This window comes from Agelaius phoeniceus, chromosome 9 (assembly GCF_051311805.1).
Source record: "Agelaius phoeniceus isolate bAgePho1 chromosome 9, bAgePho1.hap1, whole genome shotgun sequence".
NCBI classification, from domain to species: Eukaryota; Metazoa; Chordata; class Aves; order Passeriformes; family Icteridae; genus Agelaius; species Agelaius phoeniceus.
The window spans coordinates 20751244-20768513 of record NC_135273.1 but is presented as its reverse complement, the minus strand read 5'-3'; the positions used below and the strand labels follow the sequence as shown (position 1 = coordinate 20768513).

Here is a 17270-nt window from a genome sequence, read left to right as displayed (position 1 = left end):
GGGACTAAGTTTTGATTCAGTAAAGTTCAGGTCCTTTGAAACAAAGGAGAACTCTGGTTCTGAGTTATCAGCAGGAATGCTGGTAGTGATCACCAGGTGGTTAAGAAACACTTTTGATACCACTGAAGTCCTGTTCATATTTTTGTGCCCTTTTAAACAAGGAAACAAGATTGAAATCAGGTATTCTGATTCTAGACTCCTGAGGAAAGATGCTAGCAAGCTAGAGGGCACTTGGCTGTACCAAGTAATTCATGAATACACACCAGTTGTCCCATAACTGTAAGATAATGGCCAATTAAGAATATGGCTTTGGAAAGTCCTCTAATAGTAACAGATAAAGTTTATAATTTAGAAATCCTTTAATAGACAATTCAGAGAAAGAGAACTCTGCATGTGCAAGTGCTTGGTAGTGAGCTAGCTCCTGTATAGCCAGAGTAAAAAAAGCCAAATACTTTTCTTGGGGAAAGTAATGTAATTCTCTCTGTATGCCTTTTAGGAGTTTGCTAGGGAATGTCAACATCAGTAGAGATGATGTAGACATTCTCCTGAAATATGTCACTAGCACTACCTGAGAGATCAGTTTTATCTGAAGGTGTCCAGTGGTGTCTTCACCTAAGTCTTAAAGTACAGTCCACAAGTATTTGGCAAATGGTTAAAGTATGTTTTTCTTTTTTGGCTAAGGTCCATATTTTCACTTAACCCAAGACACTGTATTAATTTTTTAATGACTGCTACACTACTATAGAGACTTTTTCAATTGTGTACCAGCTGTGTACTCTTTTTCTGAGAGTGTCCTGCATACTTGATTTTTTTTCACATGTTTCACAAACTGATTAACTCAATCCCACCTCCTTTGCCATTAAGAAATTTGAATTGCCATTCTGTGACCACTACAGACTTGCCTGCAGCTGCTTTTGGACTTTGGCAACACCCAGTTGTTGTTCATAGGCCTGAGTGATGCTCTGACTTGACTGGGCCTGTGTCTTGTTCTGCAACATGTAAGTTGTGCTTGTATTCTGCAGCTCATTGCCCCACTTTACTTCTCCCGAATTCCCTTCCCCACTGCCTTTTGTGGCTCAGAGTGGCAGAGCTGAAATCAATGAGACTGTCTGAGGCAGGAGCTGCTCACATCTGCCTTTCCTGTTGAGCTTTTTCCCTTTTACAGTTTTAGTAGCCCTACTAACACATGAAGGAGTTGTTCCTCCTACAGAGCACTGTACACTGTAGTGGAGACATCTCCTAACACACCCTCCCTGTGGGTAGAATGGAAATGTGAAAGCATGCCTGGGTCTTATGAGGGGGTCTGAGCATCACAAGCCAAAGTCCACGTTAAGGTACACAGGGAATAGAGATGCCAGATCTTTCAGAAACCATTTTGAAAATCATGAACAAAACAGGAAAGCAAACAATAAGATAATGAGAACATACTAATGCAGACATGCCCTGCACCCAGGTGAGAGAAGTTAACAAAAAGCCAGGGTGAGCTTCCAGGAAAGACTACTCAAAGGCTCTATGTGGGGGCTGAAGAGGTTTGGGAATCTGAAACATCCTGAGAGTATGAACAGAGGAAATGTAGAGGGCTGTGATGGAAGCAGAGTTTGGTGTTGCATACATGAAATAGGACAGAGGTTTGCAGAAAGCTGCTTGTGTAATTTTGAATATAAACACACCAGCCAGCCCCTAAAGAGAGTGTGGAGAGACAGGAGTGTGCCTCTCCCACAGCTAGATTACCCATCAAAAAGGGAAATGCTCTTATCCTGTCTTGCTCTACAGACACTTCAATATGTTTCTCCAGTTTATTGTATCTCTTGTACTCTGCCTTTGAGGAGCACCCACATCCTTCTCAGTTGTATGGAAGGATCATGCAAACAGACAAGGCATGGCTGGGGAAACGACAAATGAGCTGGGATTCACAGCCAAGAGAGAGAAAGTTCACCTTCCTCTATTTCTATGTTGTATCTTACTCTTTTACACCTGCTCTTCAATGGGTTTTTTCCTACTGCATGCAGCTCTTCCCAAGCTGCAGCTGCCTTTTAGCAGATCTCTCCCAGATGCCACATTGCTCGGTCTGTCTGACCAAGCTGATATTTGATAGTGACAACATCCAAGCCAGCGCTTTTAATATAAATTGCTCACTATCTTTAGCTGTATCTCTGTGTTGAGAACTGAGATTACAGGGTTTGGGGGAGAAGAAAATGGCAACATAATGGAAACTAGACAGAATCCCCACCTTCTTTCTTGAAACATCTCGACAACCTGTTGAGATTGTAGCTCTTCTTCCAGCTCTGGCTGTCTGTGGAAGGCCCCCCAGCAAAGAGAAGGCAGTTCTGACTTTTTGGCTGTCTGCCTTGTGTCCTGAAATCTTGCTAAAGGAGAAACCTTATAATCTGCTCTCTCTTTGCAGTGTAGAGTATTGCAGCTCTTCGGAGAATATTTGTTTCTTTCCCTTGGTTATTGGAGGTTTATTGGCTGTTCAGTTGGGAAAAGCTCAAACAAGCAGATGTGTTAAGGTGGGTGTTGTTCTTTCATTCAATGCACAGGCTTTTCTAACCTGTTGAGGGCTGGCCTTCTTATTAAATGTGTGAGACAGCAGAAGCTGTCTGGCTTGACTCATGGGTTTGACAGAGGAGTTAGTAAGTTTACCTGAGGACATTCTGAAACATCATGAGACTGGTAGTAGCTAAATATAAGGCAAGTCTGTTGGTGCCACCCTGGGAAACAGAGCTCATGGGTGTGTGGCACAGAGATAGCAGAGCCTGCTGTGCAGAGGCAGACAGGCTGTCCCACTGACCACTTGCAAGGTGTCAAGGCAGTCAGACTCACATTTGTAGAGCTGTGGCTGGGGTTAATAATACCCAATACCTGTAGGACGTTAGGGAGGGAAGAAGAAATTATAAAAAGATACAAGAATTAATAGGACAAGGAGTACAGATAGTTAAAAACTGAGAGTTTCAAGGGATTCCAGATTCTAGGATTTTGCATCTTTGAACATGGAAAGATTCTCACCTAAACTAAACATGTACCAAAATAGCCAGAAAATAGACATCTGCTGCTTTTCTTTGGACTGCATACTGATTTGACCTGCTACCCTACAGCAGCTATGCTGTAATACACATGGGCCCAGTTTTCTAATAATAAAACTGTAGCTTGCTAACACTTAAGGAGGCAAGAGGCTGGGTCTCCTTCAGGAAGAGAATGGTGTGTGCTGCTTAATGCAGCTGGAGAGAGTTAACCAGCCAGAGAATTTGCTGTACAGAATAAGCCAGTCTCAGCACCAAACAGCAGTCTCCAACCCCAGGTACTATACTAAGCTTCTCTTTGTCACAGGTATAAGAGACCTGTTCTGATTTTAACCTGCCCAGATCTGGCTTCCAGTTATGGATGTGGAAGGACTGTGTTTTGGAACTTGACTCTCTCTCTCTCTCTCTCGCTGAATAGTTCAAGAATTTAACTAGATTACCTAACTCTGAAGGTCTTGCCATGCATGTGTAGTTCTTGAAACTTAATGTCTTCTCAAACTGATTCTCAGCTGTCAAATCAGGCTACCAGTACTTCCCTTCACCCACTACTCTCTTTACTTTTTCTTTCTTAGAACCTGAAATCTTTGTGGTTTATGATCTTAGGGCATAGCACTTCAGCTTCTCATTAGTACTACTTAAGGATAGAAACAGAAACAGGAGCATGTGTGTGGGTACAAGCCCATGATCAGTGAAGGGTCACAAAGCAAGGTTTGCTCTTTCAATGACTCCAGAAAAGACATGACCATCACAGCTTGCAGGTGGGACTGTCACCAAAAGAGAATAAGAATTAAATTGCCTTGTATTTGTAACACCTGATCACTGATCTATATGAAAAAGTCACACAGAAAGCAGCTACCATAGTGGATGTTAAAGGATACTAACTTCCAAAATCTGAAAAATGTGGGTTTTATTATCTTTTCATCCAGACTAAGGGAGATATCTTGAAAAGAAATGAAAAAATCAACTCACTGTCTCAAGGATCATGTGACATATATTTTCACCAAGCAGCCAGAGGGTGGGGAAACTCCCAAGTTAGCAATCCCATGAAAATTAAAATATTCATTGGCAGCACCCACAGAATGTCCATGTCCCTGTAGAAACTGGTTTTGCTGCTACAAGCACATTCATGTTTAGATCATTATCTACTCAACAGTTCTTAATCCTTGTACTTCAGAGGAAATGCTATATCTGTTTTAAAGGTGGATGACAGAGAGTGTGAAGACTGACTTTATATACAGGTAATATAAAGCAACATTGCCCATTTATTTTGAACTGGAACACCAGCAGAATTCATATATACCATCTTACACCAGAACCACTCTCCCTAGCCCTTTGGGATTTAAAAGAATATTACAGACATAGAGGATGAAATGACACTCTTCTATAATTTTCCTATATTTCTATGATAGAAATAAATATTTTAGAACAACTTATTCAGGACTAGTCATATCTATGGACTTTTCTTTCTCTCCAGATCTTGCTATGTGAATAACAGTCCCAAGTTTTTCTGTTCTGGGTACAAACAGGTTTCAAAGGTGTTTTCAGCCTAAAGTTCCAGGCATTGTTATTTTTTCAGCTTCATTCTGCCTGAGCATTTCTAAACAACTTGTTTAGAAGAGAGCTGTAATTTTTTGTTAATACAAAGACCCAGAAAAATTTCCTTCTTATGTATACATCTAGAAGACAGAGGAAGCACATAACAATAAAAGGCCAGCATGCAAATTATCCTAGACAGTGCTCAGCACCTTCCTTTGCACTGAAGCAGACACTTACTCAAGTGTCACTACTCACAGGGTAGCAAAATTTCAGTTCTTGCCTCTCGTACTCTGGACAGATCCTCAGAAATTCTATTCACAATTGCATGTCCTGTAGCAATGTTCTACCCAAAATATGTGAGGCCTTTGACACCTGTTTTGTTACCAAATATGTGAAATTTCTTACCTTTTTCCAGGTACATATATGAAACACCATGAGATGTAACTCTTAGCCCTCTGCAAGCAATGCAGAGCCATCCAATAGACAAGGCAGTCAGATAATGATCACTGATAGCATCCAGGTGCTTCACAGGGAAGTTGCAGCAAAGTTTATTATCTCTTGCTTACCTTTAAGGTTTTGCCTGGAGGCCAGTGCTGAAATCAGACTTCCAGCCTGCCAGAAAATTTACAAGTACTTGCTAAGTCACCCTCCTTGCCCTGAAGACTTTCTATTCTAAAAAGTCCCCTTTCTATAGATAGAAAGGTGAGGCATAAACCAAATCCAGACTCGTATTTTGCAGCAGGTTGACAATGATTTTCTTGATGTCTTACCATGAGACAATCTGGACTGTTTTCTGGGAATGCCCTGAGTTTCAGCCCTGTGTCTTTCCTCACCAACCTCTGTTACATGCCAGAAAGACATGGAATAGTGTGTGACTGAAGGATTTAAGTCACCCTATTCAATGGGGGCACTAATGGTTATGGAAAACATCCAAAATTTCTGATAAAATGGATATGCAAAACCCCACTCAGGTCCTATAGAAATGTATATTCTACCAAAAACTATGTTTTCAACAGAGATCAAATCAGAGCTAATTCTGTGGGTTTTGTTTTTGTTTTTAAGTCTTCTCATGGAAAATCATAGAGTTTATTTCATCTGTGTGAGAAAGGGCAGGATGTTTTGCTGGTTATTTCATCATGTGTGAAAAATAAAATGTTGCCAAAACCTACATTGAACATACTTCCTCAAGAAAAGCAGGTTAAATTACATTAAGCCTCAAGGGGTTTTAGTCACTGTAGAAAAATCATTCTGTAGTTTCTACTATACTAGCAGGTTGGAATGCCCATACTTGCCTGGGATATCACTTCTCTATTATACCACCTTCTGAATTTTATTTAACATACTAATGTCTAAATACAGGTGGCTTTTTTTCTATATGTGAGATTTTGGAAACTCATATAAAATCCTTTGAGATAACATTTTCTCTTTTTCTCTACATATATCACAGCTTGAGCCAGAATTCCTTAAATCTGAAATATTGTACATGAAAGGAACAGATAGTGTTGAACTGGAAAAATGCAGAAGTCTGATAGCATCTCAATTAGTTCTCATATCTTTATGTTGCTGGGACATGAAGCATGAAATGGAACTTAAAACAAGTTAGGCAATTGAAGTCCATGTTTGCCACTCAAGTTGTTCAAAGCTTTTATCAGCTCTCTGAATGCCTGTTTAAGAGATGTAACTGCTCATCTTGCAGTCAATGATATGTTGTTCTCAGTAAATGTACTTAGCTTAGAAGAACGGTGCTTGCTTTTGCACACATTTGTATGAGTCATCCACATGATTTTACAGAAGACTTTCATGAAGCACCTGCATGAGAAAGGGTTGTCAGAATCAGTCTTTAATTCTGCAATGTATTTTCACCTTTTTTTTTAGGATTTTGCAGGGTGGAAAAGGCTCTAAAAAGACAAATATGAGTAAGTCATCAGCAGTGAAATGTGGCAGTTGCAAGTTTTATTATTTGAATGCTGACAGGTCACTTCCCCTTTGCCTCTTGCATAGAGTGTAATATTATCACCAGTCAGCACCAGCCAACTGGCTTGTCAGCAGAAGGGCAGGGAAATCACACACTAGGCAGGGAAAGCTTCTTCTTTTCTTTCCCAGGGAAGTCCATGACAGGAAACAAAGAAATTACAAACTATGATCCAATAAGATAGAATCATCTACTCAGGAATTTTGTTCTCCTTTCATTGGGTGATGAGAACAAAAGGCTCAATGTTTAGCTGCTCTGACCTCGAGAAAGCCATGTCAGTTCTCTGAGCACTGGGGCTTTAATGGTGACTAAAAGCAAATGCAGAGCATGGTTATGTTCCAAGGGGAGGACAAGTGGAGTAGATTGGGGATGGACTACACTTCTACTAGCTGTGAAAGACTGCTGAAGAATCCATCTTTGCAGAAAAATATATTGGCTAGAAATTCGGCTTTTTTCTTGGTGCATGTCAGTCTGACCTATGAAACAAGGTGCAGCACTGCAAGTACTCAAATATGTCACCAGACCTCAACAAAGCCCTTAATTATACAGTGGTTAGGGAATTACTGCATTGCTAGGAGCATGAAATGCTCAGTAATATCCCACAGCTGTCTGAAGAAACCTTTGTGCTGCTGCCAAATAGTTTGTGGGGACATTAAAACAAATAGTGAATTCTCAGCAAAAAATTAGACTGAGCTCCTTTACTTGCAGAGAACAGCAGTGTTTCTGGGCTCCAAATCTGGGCAATCCTACCTTGGTGCCTATAACAGTAAGAAAAAAGGGCTCTTAAACCTTTTCTCAGTTTCAGCTTTTGAAGGGATGTTGATACCTCCTTTATCCCTGCTTTTTATTGGTGGATCTGGGCTGTTTATGGTGTGTCTTGTCAATTTGTGTCTCTCTTTCAAATAGTGTTAGCATGCTTGAGTCCTTTTAGACAGATATATAAACAGCTAGGATGTGGACCTTAAGGGAGTGATAAGTTACCAGATGCAAGGGGCACATCCTCATTGGATGTGATTTTACAATTTTTTAAAAGCTTGAAAGTAGTGGAGACATGGAAATTTGTGACATGCAAACAATTTTTGAAATGTATGTTTTTTAATACCAGGAAGCCTCTTATTTCCAGCCTGGTCAGTGTAGAATGGGAAGATCTTACAGGTATGGAATGAAGAGAGTTACTTTTGGAAACAGAGTTGAAGAGTTCTGCTAGTTAACCTAAAAGAGTAACATCAAACAAAGTAGAAAAATGTTATTGTGTAGATCTGAATTATTTGCTATCACCTTTTTGTTGCTTTAGGTGAGTCAGATTTTTTCAGTTTCTGACTGACATATCCATTTAGTGGACTATAAACCTTAGTTACTGCCCAGACATGCTGTGCAGTTTGACTAATGACTATGTGAGAAGCATGCTGTTGTCCAAGATAGATCTTACAGATATGCAAAGCCAAAAGTGTTTTTAACAGATGAGAGCCTGAACATCCACAGTACTATGGCTTGGATTTTTTTGCTTTGTAAATCTTTGTAAATCTTTTTGACAAATGTGCAGATCTTCAGTCAACCATTCAGTGAAATAATTCAGAACTAAATCTAACAATTAAGGGACCAAATTTTGTAATGAAATATCCTGACACTTGTGTAAACAGCACTATCAATTACTAAGCATCAGTCCTGGGAAGGTCAGGTGGGGTTTCCTCAGGGTTCCTGTCACACAGGCCTAAAAAAAAAAAAAAGAAAAAGGGCTCTGCAGGGCAGAACTGTTGTAGGAAAATAGGCTTTGATTATATGCCTCTATCCCATTTTGGCTCCATAAAGTCTTTTTCAGGCCTGCCACTCCTTGCTGACACATTACCAGGTCACCTCCGCTTCCGTCCTTTTGCTCTCTTTTTCCCAGGCAGGCCACCCGCCAGGTCTTTTTGGACAAGTGCCATTCAGTGAGCTTCTGGTCTGCAGACCAGAATTATTCTTCACACCAGATAGAAATCTATTAAAGCTGCTGTATTTTTAACTGCTTTTATGGGCCATCAGTACTACACTTGTTCATATCCTTTTGTGGAACAATACATATGGCTTCTTGTGAGTCAGAATGAATTTTCTTGGCAACCAACAATGTTCAGGAGGTGAATTTGCCAAACCCTATGTTATTCAGTGTCCTTCTGTCTCTGGGGCATTTTAATCTCTGCATCCATGGGGTTCTTGAAGTGTTTGTGTCAGGCAGCACTCTCATTGCATAGGAAGATGGCTTTTCTGCCTACCAGTTCTCAGTGCATTTCCTGCTCAATTCTGTGTCACTGCTTGCAGAAATAATTGGTAAAGTAGCCTTACCTTGCTTACATAGGTTTCTGTTGTCTATGTCATGAGTACTGCTAAGAAAAGAAGTACCAAAATGCAGATGTATCTTTGGAAACTCTTCCAACTTTTCAAATACCTTTGCCTTCAGTTTGTTTTCTATCAAGTTTTTGCATGAGTTCCCTTGGGAACAGTAGGAGTTCAGTAGTCTCACCTTATAACGTGACTGATAATGACACTCTCAGTGACTGGGAGTGAACAGCATGGTGAATGTGTGGTTTTAGGAGGAAATGGTTCCTTGTTTCCTTTCACACTGCTTTCCAACAGGATGGTCTTACTTTCCTTCATTGTATTTATTAATAATTACAGACATCCTTTATAGGATGGCTTATCTCCTTCCTCCCTTGAATAATGTTTAACCTTCAAGGAGTTGGTTTCTTGCAAATTGGGAAGTACGCTCCTTTTCAGGGCATCATGAATATAGAGTAGCAGTATATTATAATATTCTGAATATCTTGGGGTTCTCATTCTGTTCTGTGGATGGAAAACAACCAGAAGAGCGGTTCTACTCCCACCCACCTGCTGGAAAGAATGTTGGTGGGGCATATAATTGATTCTATTCCTGCAAATTGTTGATGGAGAAATTCAAGCACATCGCCACTCTGTGCTTTAGCATGTCTGAAACTGAAATTTGAGCCTGAATGTTATAAGGGACAGATATCTCTGATGAGAAAAGCAATGAATGATTTCTTCTGCAGAGACTAAGGAGCTCTGGCTGCAGGCTAGCACCTTTGTACACCACTGTCAATGTGAAGGTGAGCAGGTTTGAAGGTGCTGATTCACATGCTATGTGATATTGCTTTACAGTTTTGTTCCTGACAATGGCTTGGGTAAGTGATTCCAGAGAAACCACAATCCCCTGTGCTCAATGGATCAGCTGCTTAAAGCTTTATTTACTTAATTAATTTATCTTTACACTCGTTCTCAGGCCTTGTGTTTGTGGTGAGGGTTAGTGCATTCCTATAGAACTCATGAAAGGCTATGGGTTGCTGTAAAAAAGTTGCATTTAGAAGCCACTTTGGTGTGATCAAGTAATTTTTCATACCATAACAGCCTTTGAGAAGGAATCCCTACTTATTTGACCCACCACATGTGGATCATATTCTTAAAATGAGTGAATAATTGAAATTCTTTAATTTGTAGTGAATTGTGAAGGATTTTTCAGTTCTATTTTCTTTTCCTAAGGCAGAAGTGCCTTACAACATAGGTATGTGAAGAATATGTTCACTGCATTCAATCACTTTGAATTTATGGTGCTTCACTTTATTGCAGGGTATCTGTATTGGAGAAGGTCGGTAACCAGAGAAGTACAATTAGCTTACCTTAAGGATGAACCCATTGAATAAAGCTGCTGCAGCTGCAAGTGTAAATGGATTAAGCTACTTTAAATCTGATTTATACAAAGTTAGCTTACAAGTAGCAGTTTAGCCTATAGTTAGACAAAACACAGGGACACGGATCCTATTGGAAACCTCAGAGTAGACATTAAAAATTACCCTTCAAGCTTCTTGCTTGATCTATTCCTCACTTACTTGGTACATGGTAATTGGAAAAGCAAGCCAAGTGCACACTCCCTACATGATGTTGGGGGAAGGACCCTGTATGCAAAAAGCTACAAGACAAATATTCTCATTCCTTTCCCAATTCATTAAGCAATGCTGTGCTTTTTGTTGGGTCTGCTTTCCTGCTTTCTCATGTATCAGTGAGAGGTTTTCTTTCTCTTCAAGCTAAGACAAGACTGAGAGAATGCTGAGGAGCTCAAATAAGTATTGCTTTTCATCAACTAGGAAATTCACCGATACATAATTATAAATGAACACCTACTCGAGCTGCCTGGATAACAAGAGGTCTAGCCCACTACAGAATCTGTTAATGCAGTTCTATATTTCACATGCTTTTAGCAATGTCAGCATAGATAGATATTTGATCTATCTAATTTGGCCTCCTGGCTTTTGACCTGGCTGTTAACTGAGAGTTAGGTGAGCAGCACAGTTTCCAGTCTCTTCTCTCACACTGAAAATACACATAAGCTGCTTTACTGTAGTAGCTGTAGTACTGTAGTGCCTTAGAAGGACCCTGGATTCATGAGTTGCAAAGCTAAGTTTTAGTACCAGCTCTGTCACTGACTCACACATTGGCTCTAAGAATCTTCATTCCTGTTGGATTGTTTAAAATGTCCAGCCCACTTATTTAAAGCTTTTCTTATGATTCTTGGTATCTTTTGTAGAGTTATTTATTTTCAGTTCCAATCAAATCTATTCAAATACGTTCAAATTAATTCCCTGAACCAACACCTTACAATATGTTCTTTAACTGCAAGTGCCTGAAATTTCTGTTGATAGTCAGAAAAGTTAGCTGTCTGTCAGGCTTGGCAAGTGTCAGTCTGTTGAGTTGAAGGTCTGCCCCCTGGCTGACCTCTACTCATGTGCCATGTCATCTGCAGGTTCACCTCTAGGAGATGAGGATGAAGGCCTAGTGCTCTGGTGAAGACTGGAAGGAGGACTCTTTCCTTCCCTTGCACATGGCTGATGGATTTGCTAACACTGTATGTTACACAGACAAAAAGATAAAAAAAATACAGACACAAGAGCAGAGGATCCAAGGAAAGAAAAAGCAGTAAGCAATAGGTACCTGTAGGTGAGTCCATAGGAAGCTGGAGTGGAGGGTATAATATCTGTTTGAAGAGATTTGGAGAATTATTGTGGGCACAAAGATGACTGGATGAAAGGGATGTATTTCTCCATTGGCCTTTACATGACTGAAGTTACTTATGAAAAATCTGTCACTTAGGGGAATCCCTGGAACAGACTGTTCAGATTGTGTCCACTGGTTCTAAGTATGTTTAGGCTGGAAATTGAAATCCTCTGACTATCACTGCTATTGGTCTGGGGCATCTTCCCAAATGATGAAATGAGGCATGTTACTGTTTCACAGATAAGATCAGTCATTTTAAGAAACAGGATGTTTTGAAGTGGCTTCCTTCAAAAACCAAGGCTCAGCATGTCCCCTAATCTGATATTCTTAATATTTGTTCTCTAGCAAATTAAAGCATTACTTTTCCAAGGATCCTTGTACTGGGGTTCTTATATGTTTGCTTTTGAGCATCTGTGTTTGGATAATTTAATCTTTGTTTTTTCATCTCTGTCACTGGACTTCTTCAAGGAAACCAAAATATTTTGTAGAAAGAAAAACAGTGCTATTAGGCACAGGCTGAAGACATAATGGAAATATACCATGCAGTGTAATCTGCTTTTAATTGGTCATATCATTCAACTATTGCTAGTTAGAGAAGACAAAACGTTTGGCCTTAGAAAAACTAAAATGTGTTACAAAAAATAAATATAGAAAATTGATAAATCAGAGAGAAATTAATCAAATGAAAAATCTCAGCAAACAATCATCATGCAATGGCTGGGATAATTTCAAGTATATTAGAGGCACAAGTGGGCTTGAAATAATATGGGGCTTTTTGCTTAGAGTTACAGCATTAATATGATAAAGTTTTGATTATTTACTACTGCATTTACCCAAAAGAAAGACTAGCTTTTTTTAAAGTTAAACTACTTGGAAAAAGTAATTCTAGATTCCATCATTCTCCCTTTACCTTAATGTGGTAATTAATATCTGCTTTTTAAAATTGAGCAACTATTCAAAAGCTTTCTTTTTTCATTCAGATTATCTAGTGTGTAGCCACAGCAAAACTATCCTACCATTTTACTTCTACTTTTCTTTCAAAGTTGTTTTCTTTGTCCTGTCCTTAGTTTGTCCTGTAACAACCAGCTAGACTACCTGCCAGTTGTACTGGTCAGTTTTCTGATATCCCTTAAATGCCTCAACTATTGAACAGCTGTAGGAATATCAGTTACAGACCAAAGCCCCGTTATGCTAAGGAACACAAGGAGAGGACCTAATGCTTTGCCTTAAAAAGCACAGGCTAAGTGGAGTAACATTCTAAGTGCCTGTGTCTAATTGGTCAGCTGGTAGCACATTTGTTTTGAATCTTACCTGTGTACAGCATGGTGACAATGAGTATCTCTTTTGCAAGCCAGTGAAGAGGCTTTTCTGCCTGTGTTTTTTTTCTTTAGATAATACATAATTCTTTGGCTACAACATTGAGCTGCACTTTTGCTTTCTCCCCCAAGCATGTTTACTGGGGTTGTATGACACACAGTGAATTTTGTTGGTGTTTGCTACCATGCCCCTCAGCAAAGGCAGGCCAGTGTGGCTCAGATGCCAAGGTGGTGTGTTCATCAGCCCGAGCCCTGCCAGTGTCACAGGCAAGGCAGGTTTGTTTCAGACCAAGTTGGGCTCTCTGGGTGAGTCAGGGTTGTTCACACTGCACCTCCATAGGCCTCTGCAGAATGGCAGCCACCTGTGTGTATGGTGAGGACTGGTGATATGTGCATGTGCTGAAAGCATTCAGCAGTTTCCATTTTAGATTATAAGAAGTTTTGGGGTGAATTTTCCAGGTATACTTGGTTCATTTGTGAATCCCAGCTGGGCACTTGTCCTGTAAGAGCAGAGTTTCCAGGAAAGCTTTCCATCCAAACAGATTTATCAATTCACTATGAAGATTAAAGCTAGGTCACCATAGACACAGAAGTATGAAGGGGCCTCTATGAGCTTTGAAGCCTTGTGAGGTCTCCCTGCTTTGGCTTTGCTGGGAAGAGCTGGCTAATAAAGAGGAAAGAGAACAATGGAACTAGACAAAAAATAAAAAACTTTAATAGCAAAAATAACAAATGCCAGAGACTCGGTTCCAAAGACCCCAGGGGCAGGGCAAACACAGCCAGGTATTGGACACAGGCCCAATCAGAAAAGTGAACTTAGAACATGACCTTATAAGAAAAAGGTCTTGACCAACGGTGAAGGAAGACTGGAAACTTGACCAAATATAGTTAAGGTTCTATTAGCATACTGGCTCCCAAGAACCTATGGTTCCTACTGTGTCCTGGTCAGGTGTTGCCTCCCCTCAGTGCCCTGCCTGCCATGTTCTATGGCCAAATCCCTCTGTAAAAGCATCTGAGGTAAAAACCTCAGTAGGGCAAGATCCCACAGGCCTCTGTTTACCCAAAGCAATCAAATAAATCATAATTTTCCATCCAGAATAAAGAAATATAATAAAGAGACTTTTTTTTTTTTGCACCTTTGATCCTTTTGTGAGAAGGGGAGAGGGGTGCCAGGGAGCAGCAGGGGTGGGTGCTCGGGCCAGGAGGACAGAGGGCAGGGAGGGAGAGAGCAGGCATGGCCACACCCTGGACACAGCCTGGGCAAGGATGGGGCTGAGGGGCTTCGCTTCAGCACCGCTCCTCAGCTGTTGCCTGGAATAAAAGGGCAGGTCCCTGTTTCCTAATCTGAATCCACATGACAGTCAAACGCTATCAGGACAGACCTGGAGCACAGACACAGAAACCCTGAGGCAAGGGAGGTGCAGGCAGGGCTCTGGCAGGTAGAACTTGCTCAGTCCCGTGTTGCCCTGGCTCCAGGGACTGGGTGGTGAAGGTATGGACTTGCCTCCATTTGCTCAGACCTGTTTCCAGTTGTTTATGCAAGAAAATCTGAAGTGCCTGTTTATTTGCAGATATTGTTTATATCAGTAAGGTATGGCTTTGGCTTTGATTTTAACAAGGTACGTAAGTGCAAGTGTTTGGGGTTTTCACTTACTTGTCAAATTAACAGTTCAAAAGCCAAAATCTTTAGAAAAGGTTAAATTACCAATTTGCCTATTCCTTATGTGTGAGGTGGACAGTAATTAATCATATCTACTATTTGCATAGCATTATTCAGACAAATTATAAAGAGAGATATCATTATTATGTGTATAATCCAGAAGAAGAAAACAGGTCTCAGTGAGGTCAAACAAGTGAGCCAGCACGTGTGTGGTCAGTCTTCCAAGAATTAATATTTGGCACATGAAAACAACTGAGGGTCTCTTAATTTTATTTTTCCCCAGAGATACTGAACATCTACAGCTTGCTTTGAAATTACCAGGACCTCAAGCATTTCTGAAAATCAGTTCATATTTGTTACCCACTTCTAAATAGACATGGTAACCTCTGGTGCTGCAGTTCGAACGAAGCAACCTGCATACAGAGAATTGACACCTAGCTCTTCTGGAGGATTAGAAACTGGGGTCCATGACTGAAAATTATGTTTACAATCAGGTTTATATTGAAGTTTCTGGGTATCTGGGTGTGACAGGATGAGAGCAATAGCTTTGCTCCATTACTGTGTTTGAATCTGCCAGTTTATACTAGTTGCCTGGCTGATGTTTTTTCCCTCATTTTCTGATTTTTCCAGCTCACAGCTGCAAAAGAAAAGCTGTCTGTGGAGTCTATACAATACAGCTTTGCTGAAATAAGTCTTAACCCTCTGACATGTCATTCTCATTTGGTTCATCTCTTGCTAGTGAAAACCCACTCTGCATTTGGGGCTGAGACCACACAAGCCTCAGGAAGAAGCCACACTCTTGGACTCCAAGGGGCTGGATGAAGCAAACTGCACCATTTCCCATCACAAGAGCACCCAGCTGTGACCAGCACCCACACTGCACCTCCAACACTCTTCTAGGTGAGTCAATGTCACAGAATACCAATTGCCTAGTGGAGTGAAGCAAAGAATTTCCTTTATACATCACCAGCTGAGACCTGGGCCTGAAACCTTTTGGGAACAGCCTCCAGATGGTCATTAGCCTGGAACTGGAGTGTTCCCAAATATTTGAGGAACCCCTCTGAGCCCTCAACCAAGGTGCCTTGCTGGCTACCCATTTCTAACCCAAGTACTATGTTACTAATTTCCAAGACAGTTCTTGCTGGACCAAATAACTTGTGTAAATCTGATGGTCAGTGTTGCTTTTACAATAAGAATTAATTAATTAGTATCACCGTAGCTCTGTGGCTATAGCTGGCTGCTTTCTGTAGGGTCTTCTAGGGAAGGGTTTAGGCTTCTCTGGATACAGACCTAAGAGAAGCAGTGAATCAGGCTCACTTCTTTGGCTGTGTAGGGCATGTCTAAGATCCTTCCTTTCCTTCCTCACTTCCCAGGATACTGTCAAGATTTTGCAGAGAAGCCTGCAGAACACATTGTGAACTGATCTGCTGCACAACAGAGCTTATTACTGCAGCTTGCCAGTCTCTTCCAAATATCACAGTTGTCTTCACATTTTGAAAAGCAATTAAAATCAACAGCACATAACAGATTACAGCTGTAGTAAACATTTCTCTTGGCCATGGCAAACAGCCCTGGGAACCTAAACTGCAAACAACAGCCCCTCCTCCTGTTTGCAATGGGGATCCACATTTAGGTTCAACTGCAAAAACTGTTTCTCTCCTGAATTTTTGTTTGTCCTTTTTAAGTCACCTGGGGAGCCATAGCCTCCAGAGTATTACATTTAGAAAAATTAAGTTCCCTGAGCAAACTGGGGCTCATTATTCTGGAATTTATGAAAAGCATAGACTGTAGTAGAATCTATTAATCATGGATTGCTGAGAGGGATGCACACCCTACATAGTATTCATTTCTCACTGGCTACAGGTTTATCTGGTTAATCCCACACACTGATATTCATTGGCTAAATGAATACACCCACAGCCAAACAGCATGAATTTGCAGGGCTGTTAGTTGGCATAACTTCAGTGACTGTTAACAAGCCTTCATTCTTTATATACCAGTTGTCAGTCAGAGCCCTGTTTGTGATTTATGGGAGAGATAACTGCTATCACATCTTGCAAATAAAGAGATAAAAGGAAAAAGCATAGGGCTTGCTGAGGCTACTGTAGAGCCAGTGACTTAAAATATGACAGCTCCAGGTCTATATTTACAAATGTAAAGTGTCTGGTGGCACTGACCTTTTCTTACTGGTCTCAACTCTATGAAGTGCCTTAGGCCACAAACCGAGTCTATATTTGAAAATAATTTTTCAAGAATAATGAGCTCTCAGAGTCTGTGTTAATTTTAAGCTAGATGTTGCCACAGAAATGTGTCATGTTTCATGGTGTATTATCCTTTTGCTCTTTGATAAATTCCTTCTTCTTGTTGTGTTTACAATTAAGTGTCTTGCAGGAGAGTCCCCATTTTGATTGGGTTTGCTGATTACTTGTCGGGGCATTGCAGGAATTAGACTGCAGGAGGGTGATTTGTTCAAGGAGGGCGAGCACTACACCCAGCCATTCCCTCACACACCTCAGAGCCACAGCAGCCCTTACAGTGGGGTAAGTGCTGAATTTCATCACCTGCACTACAGCCTGTGCTTGGGGCTGAGCTGAGCACAGCTTCCATTGTACATCTACAGCAATCATGAGTTGCTGTTCAGATAGCCAAAAATCCAGACAAAGGCACTTCCTACAGCCTGCATAAACCCATTGATTTCTTTGAAATTTTTCTGTAAGTGTAAATTTTTG

At 40.7% G+C, this 17270-nt stretch overlaps 1 long non-coding RNA gene across 1 annotated transcript in view; it reads left to right on the top strand.

The window, feature by feature from the left end:
* Window positions 1–17057, top strand: part of LOC143694818 (uncharacterized) — a 70487-nt gene extending 53430 nt beyond the window's left edge. The window contains exons 4-5 of the long non-coding RNA XR_013183536.1: window positions 15281–15441; window positions 16923–17057. This is a non-coding gene — a long non-coding RNA (uncharacterized LOC143694818). The remainder of the gene's footprint in view (window positions 1–15280; window positions 15442–16922) is intronic.
* The last annotated feature ends 213 nt before the right edge of the window (window positions 17058–17270 follow it).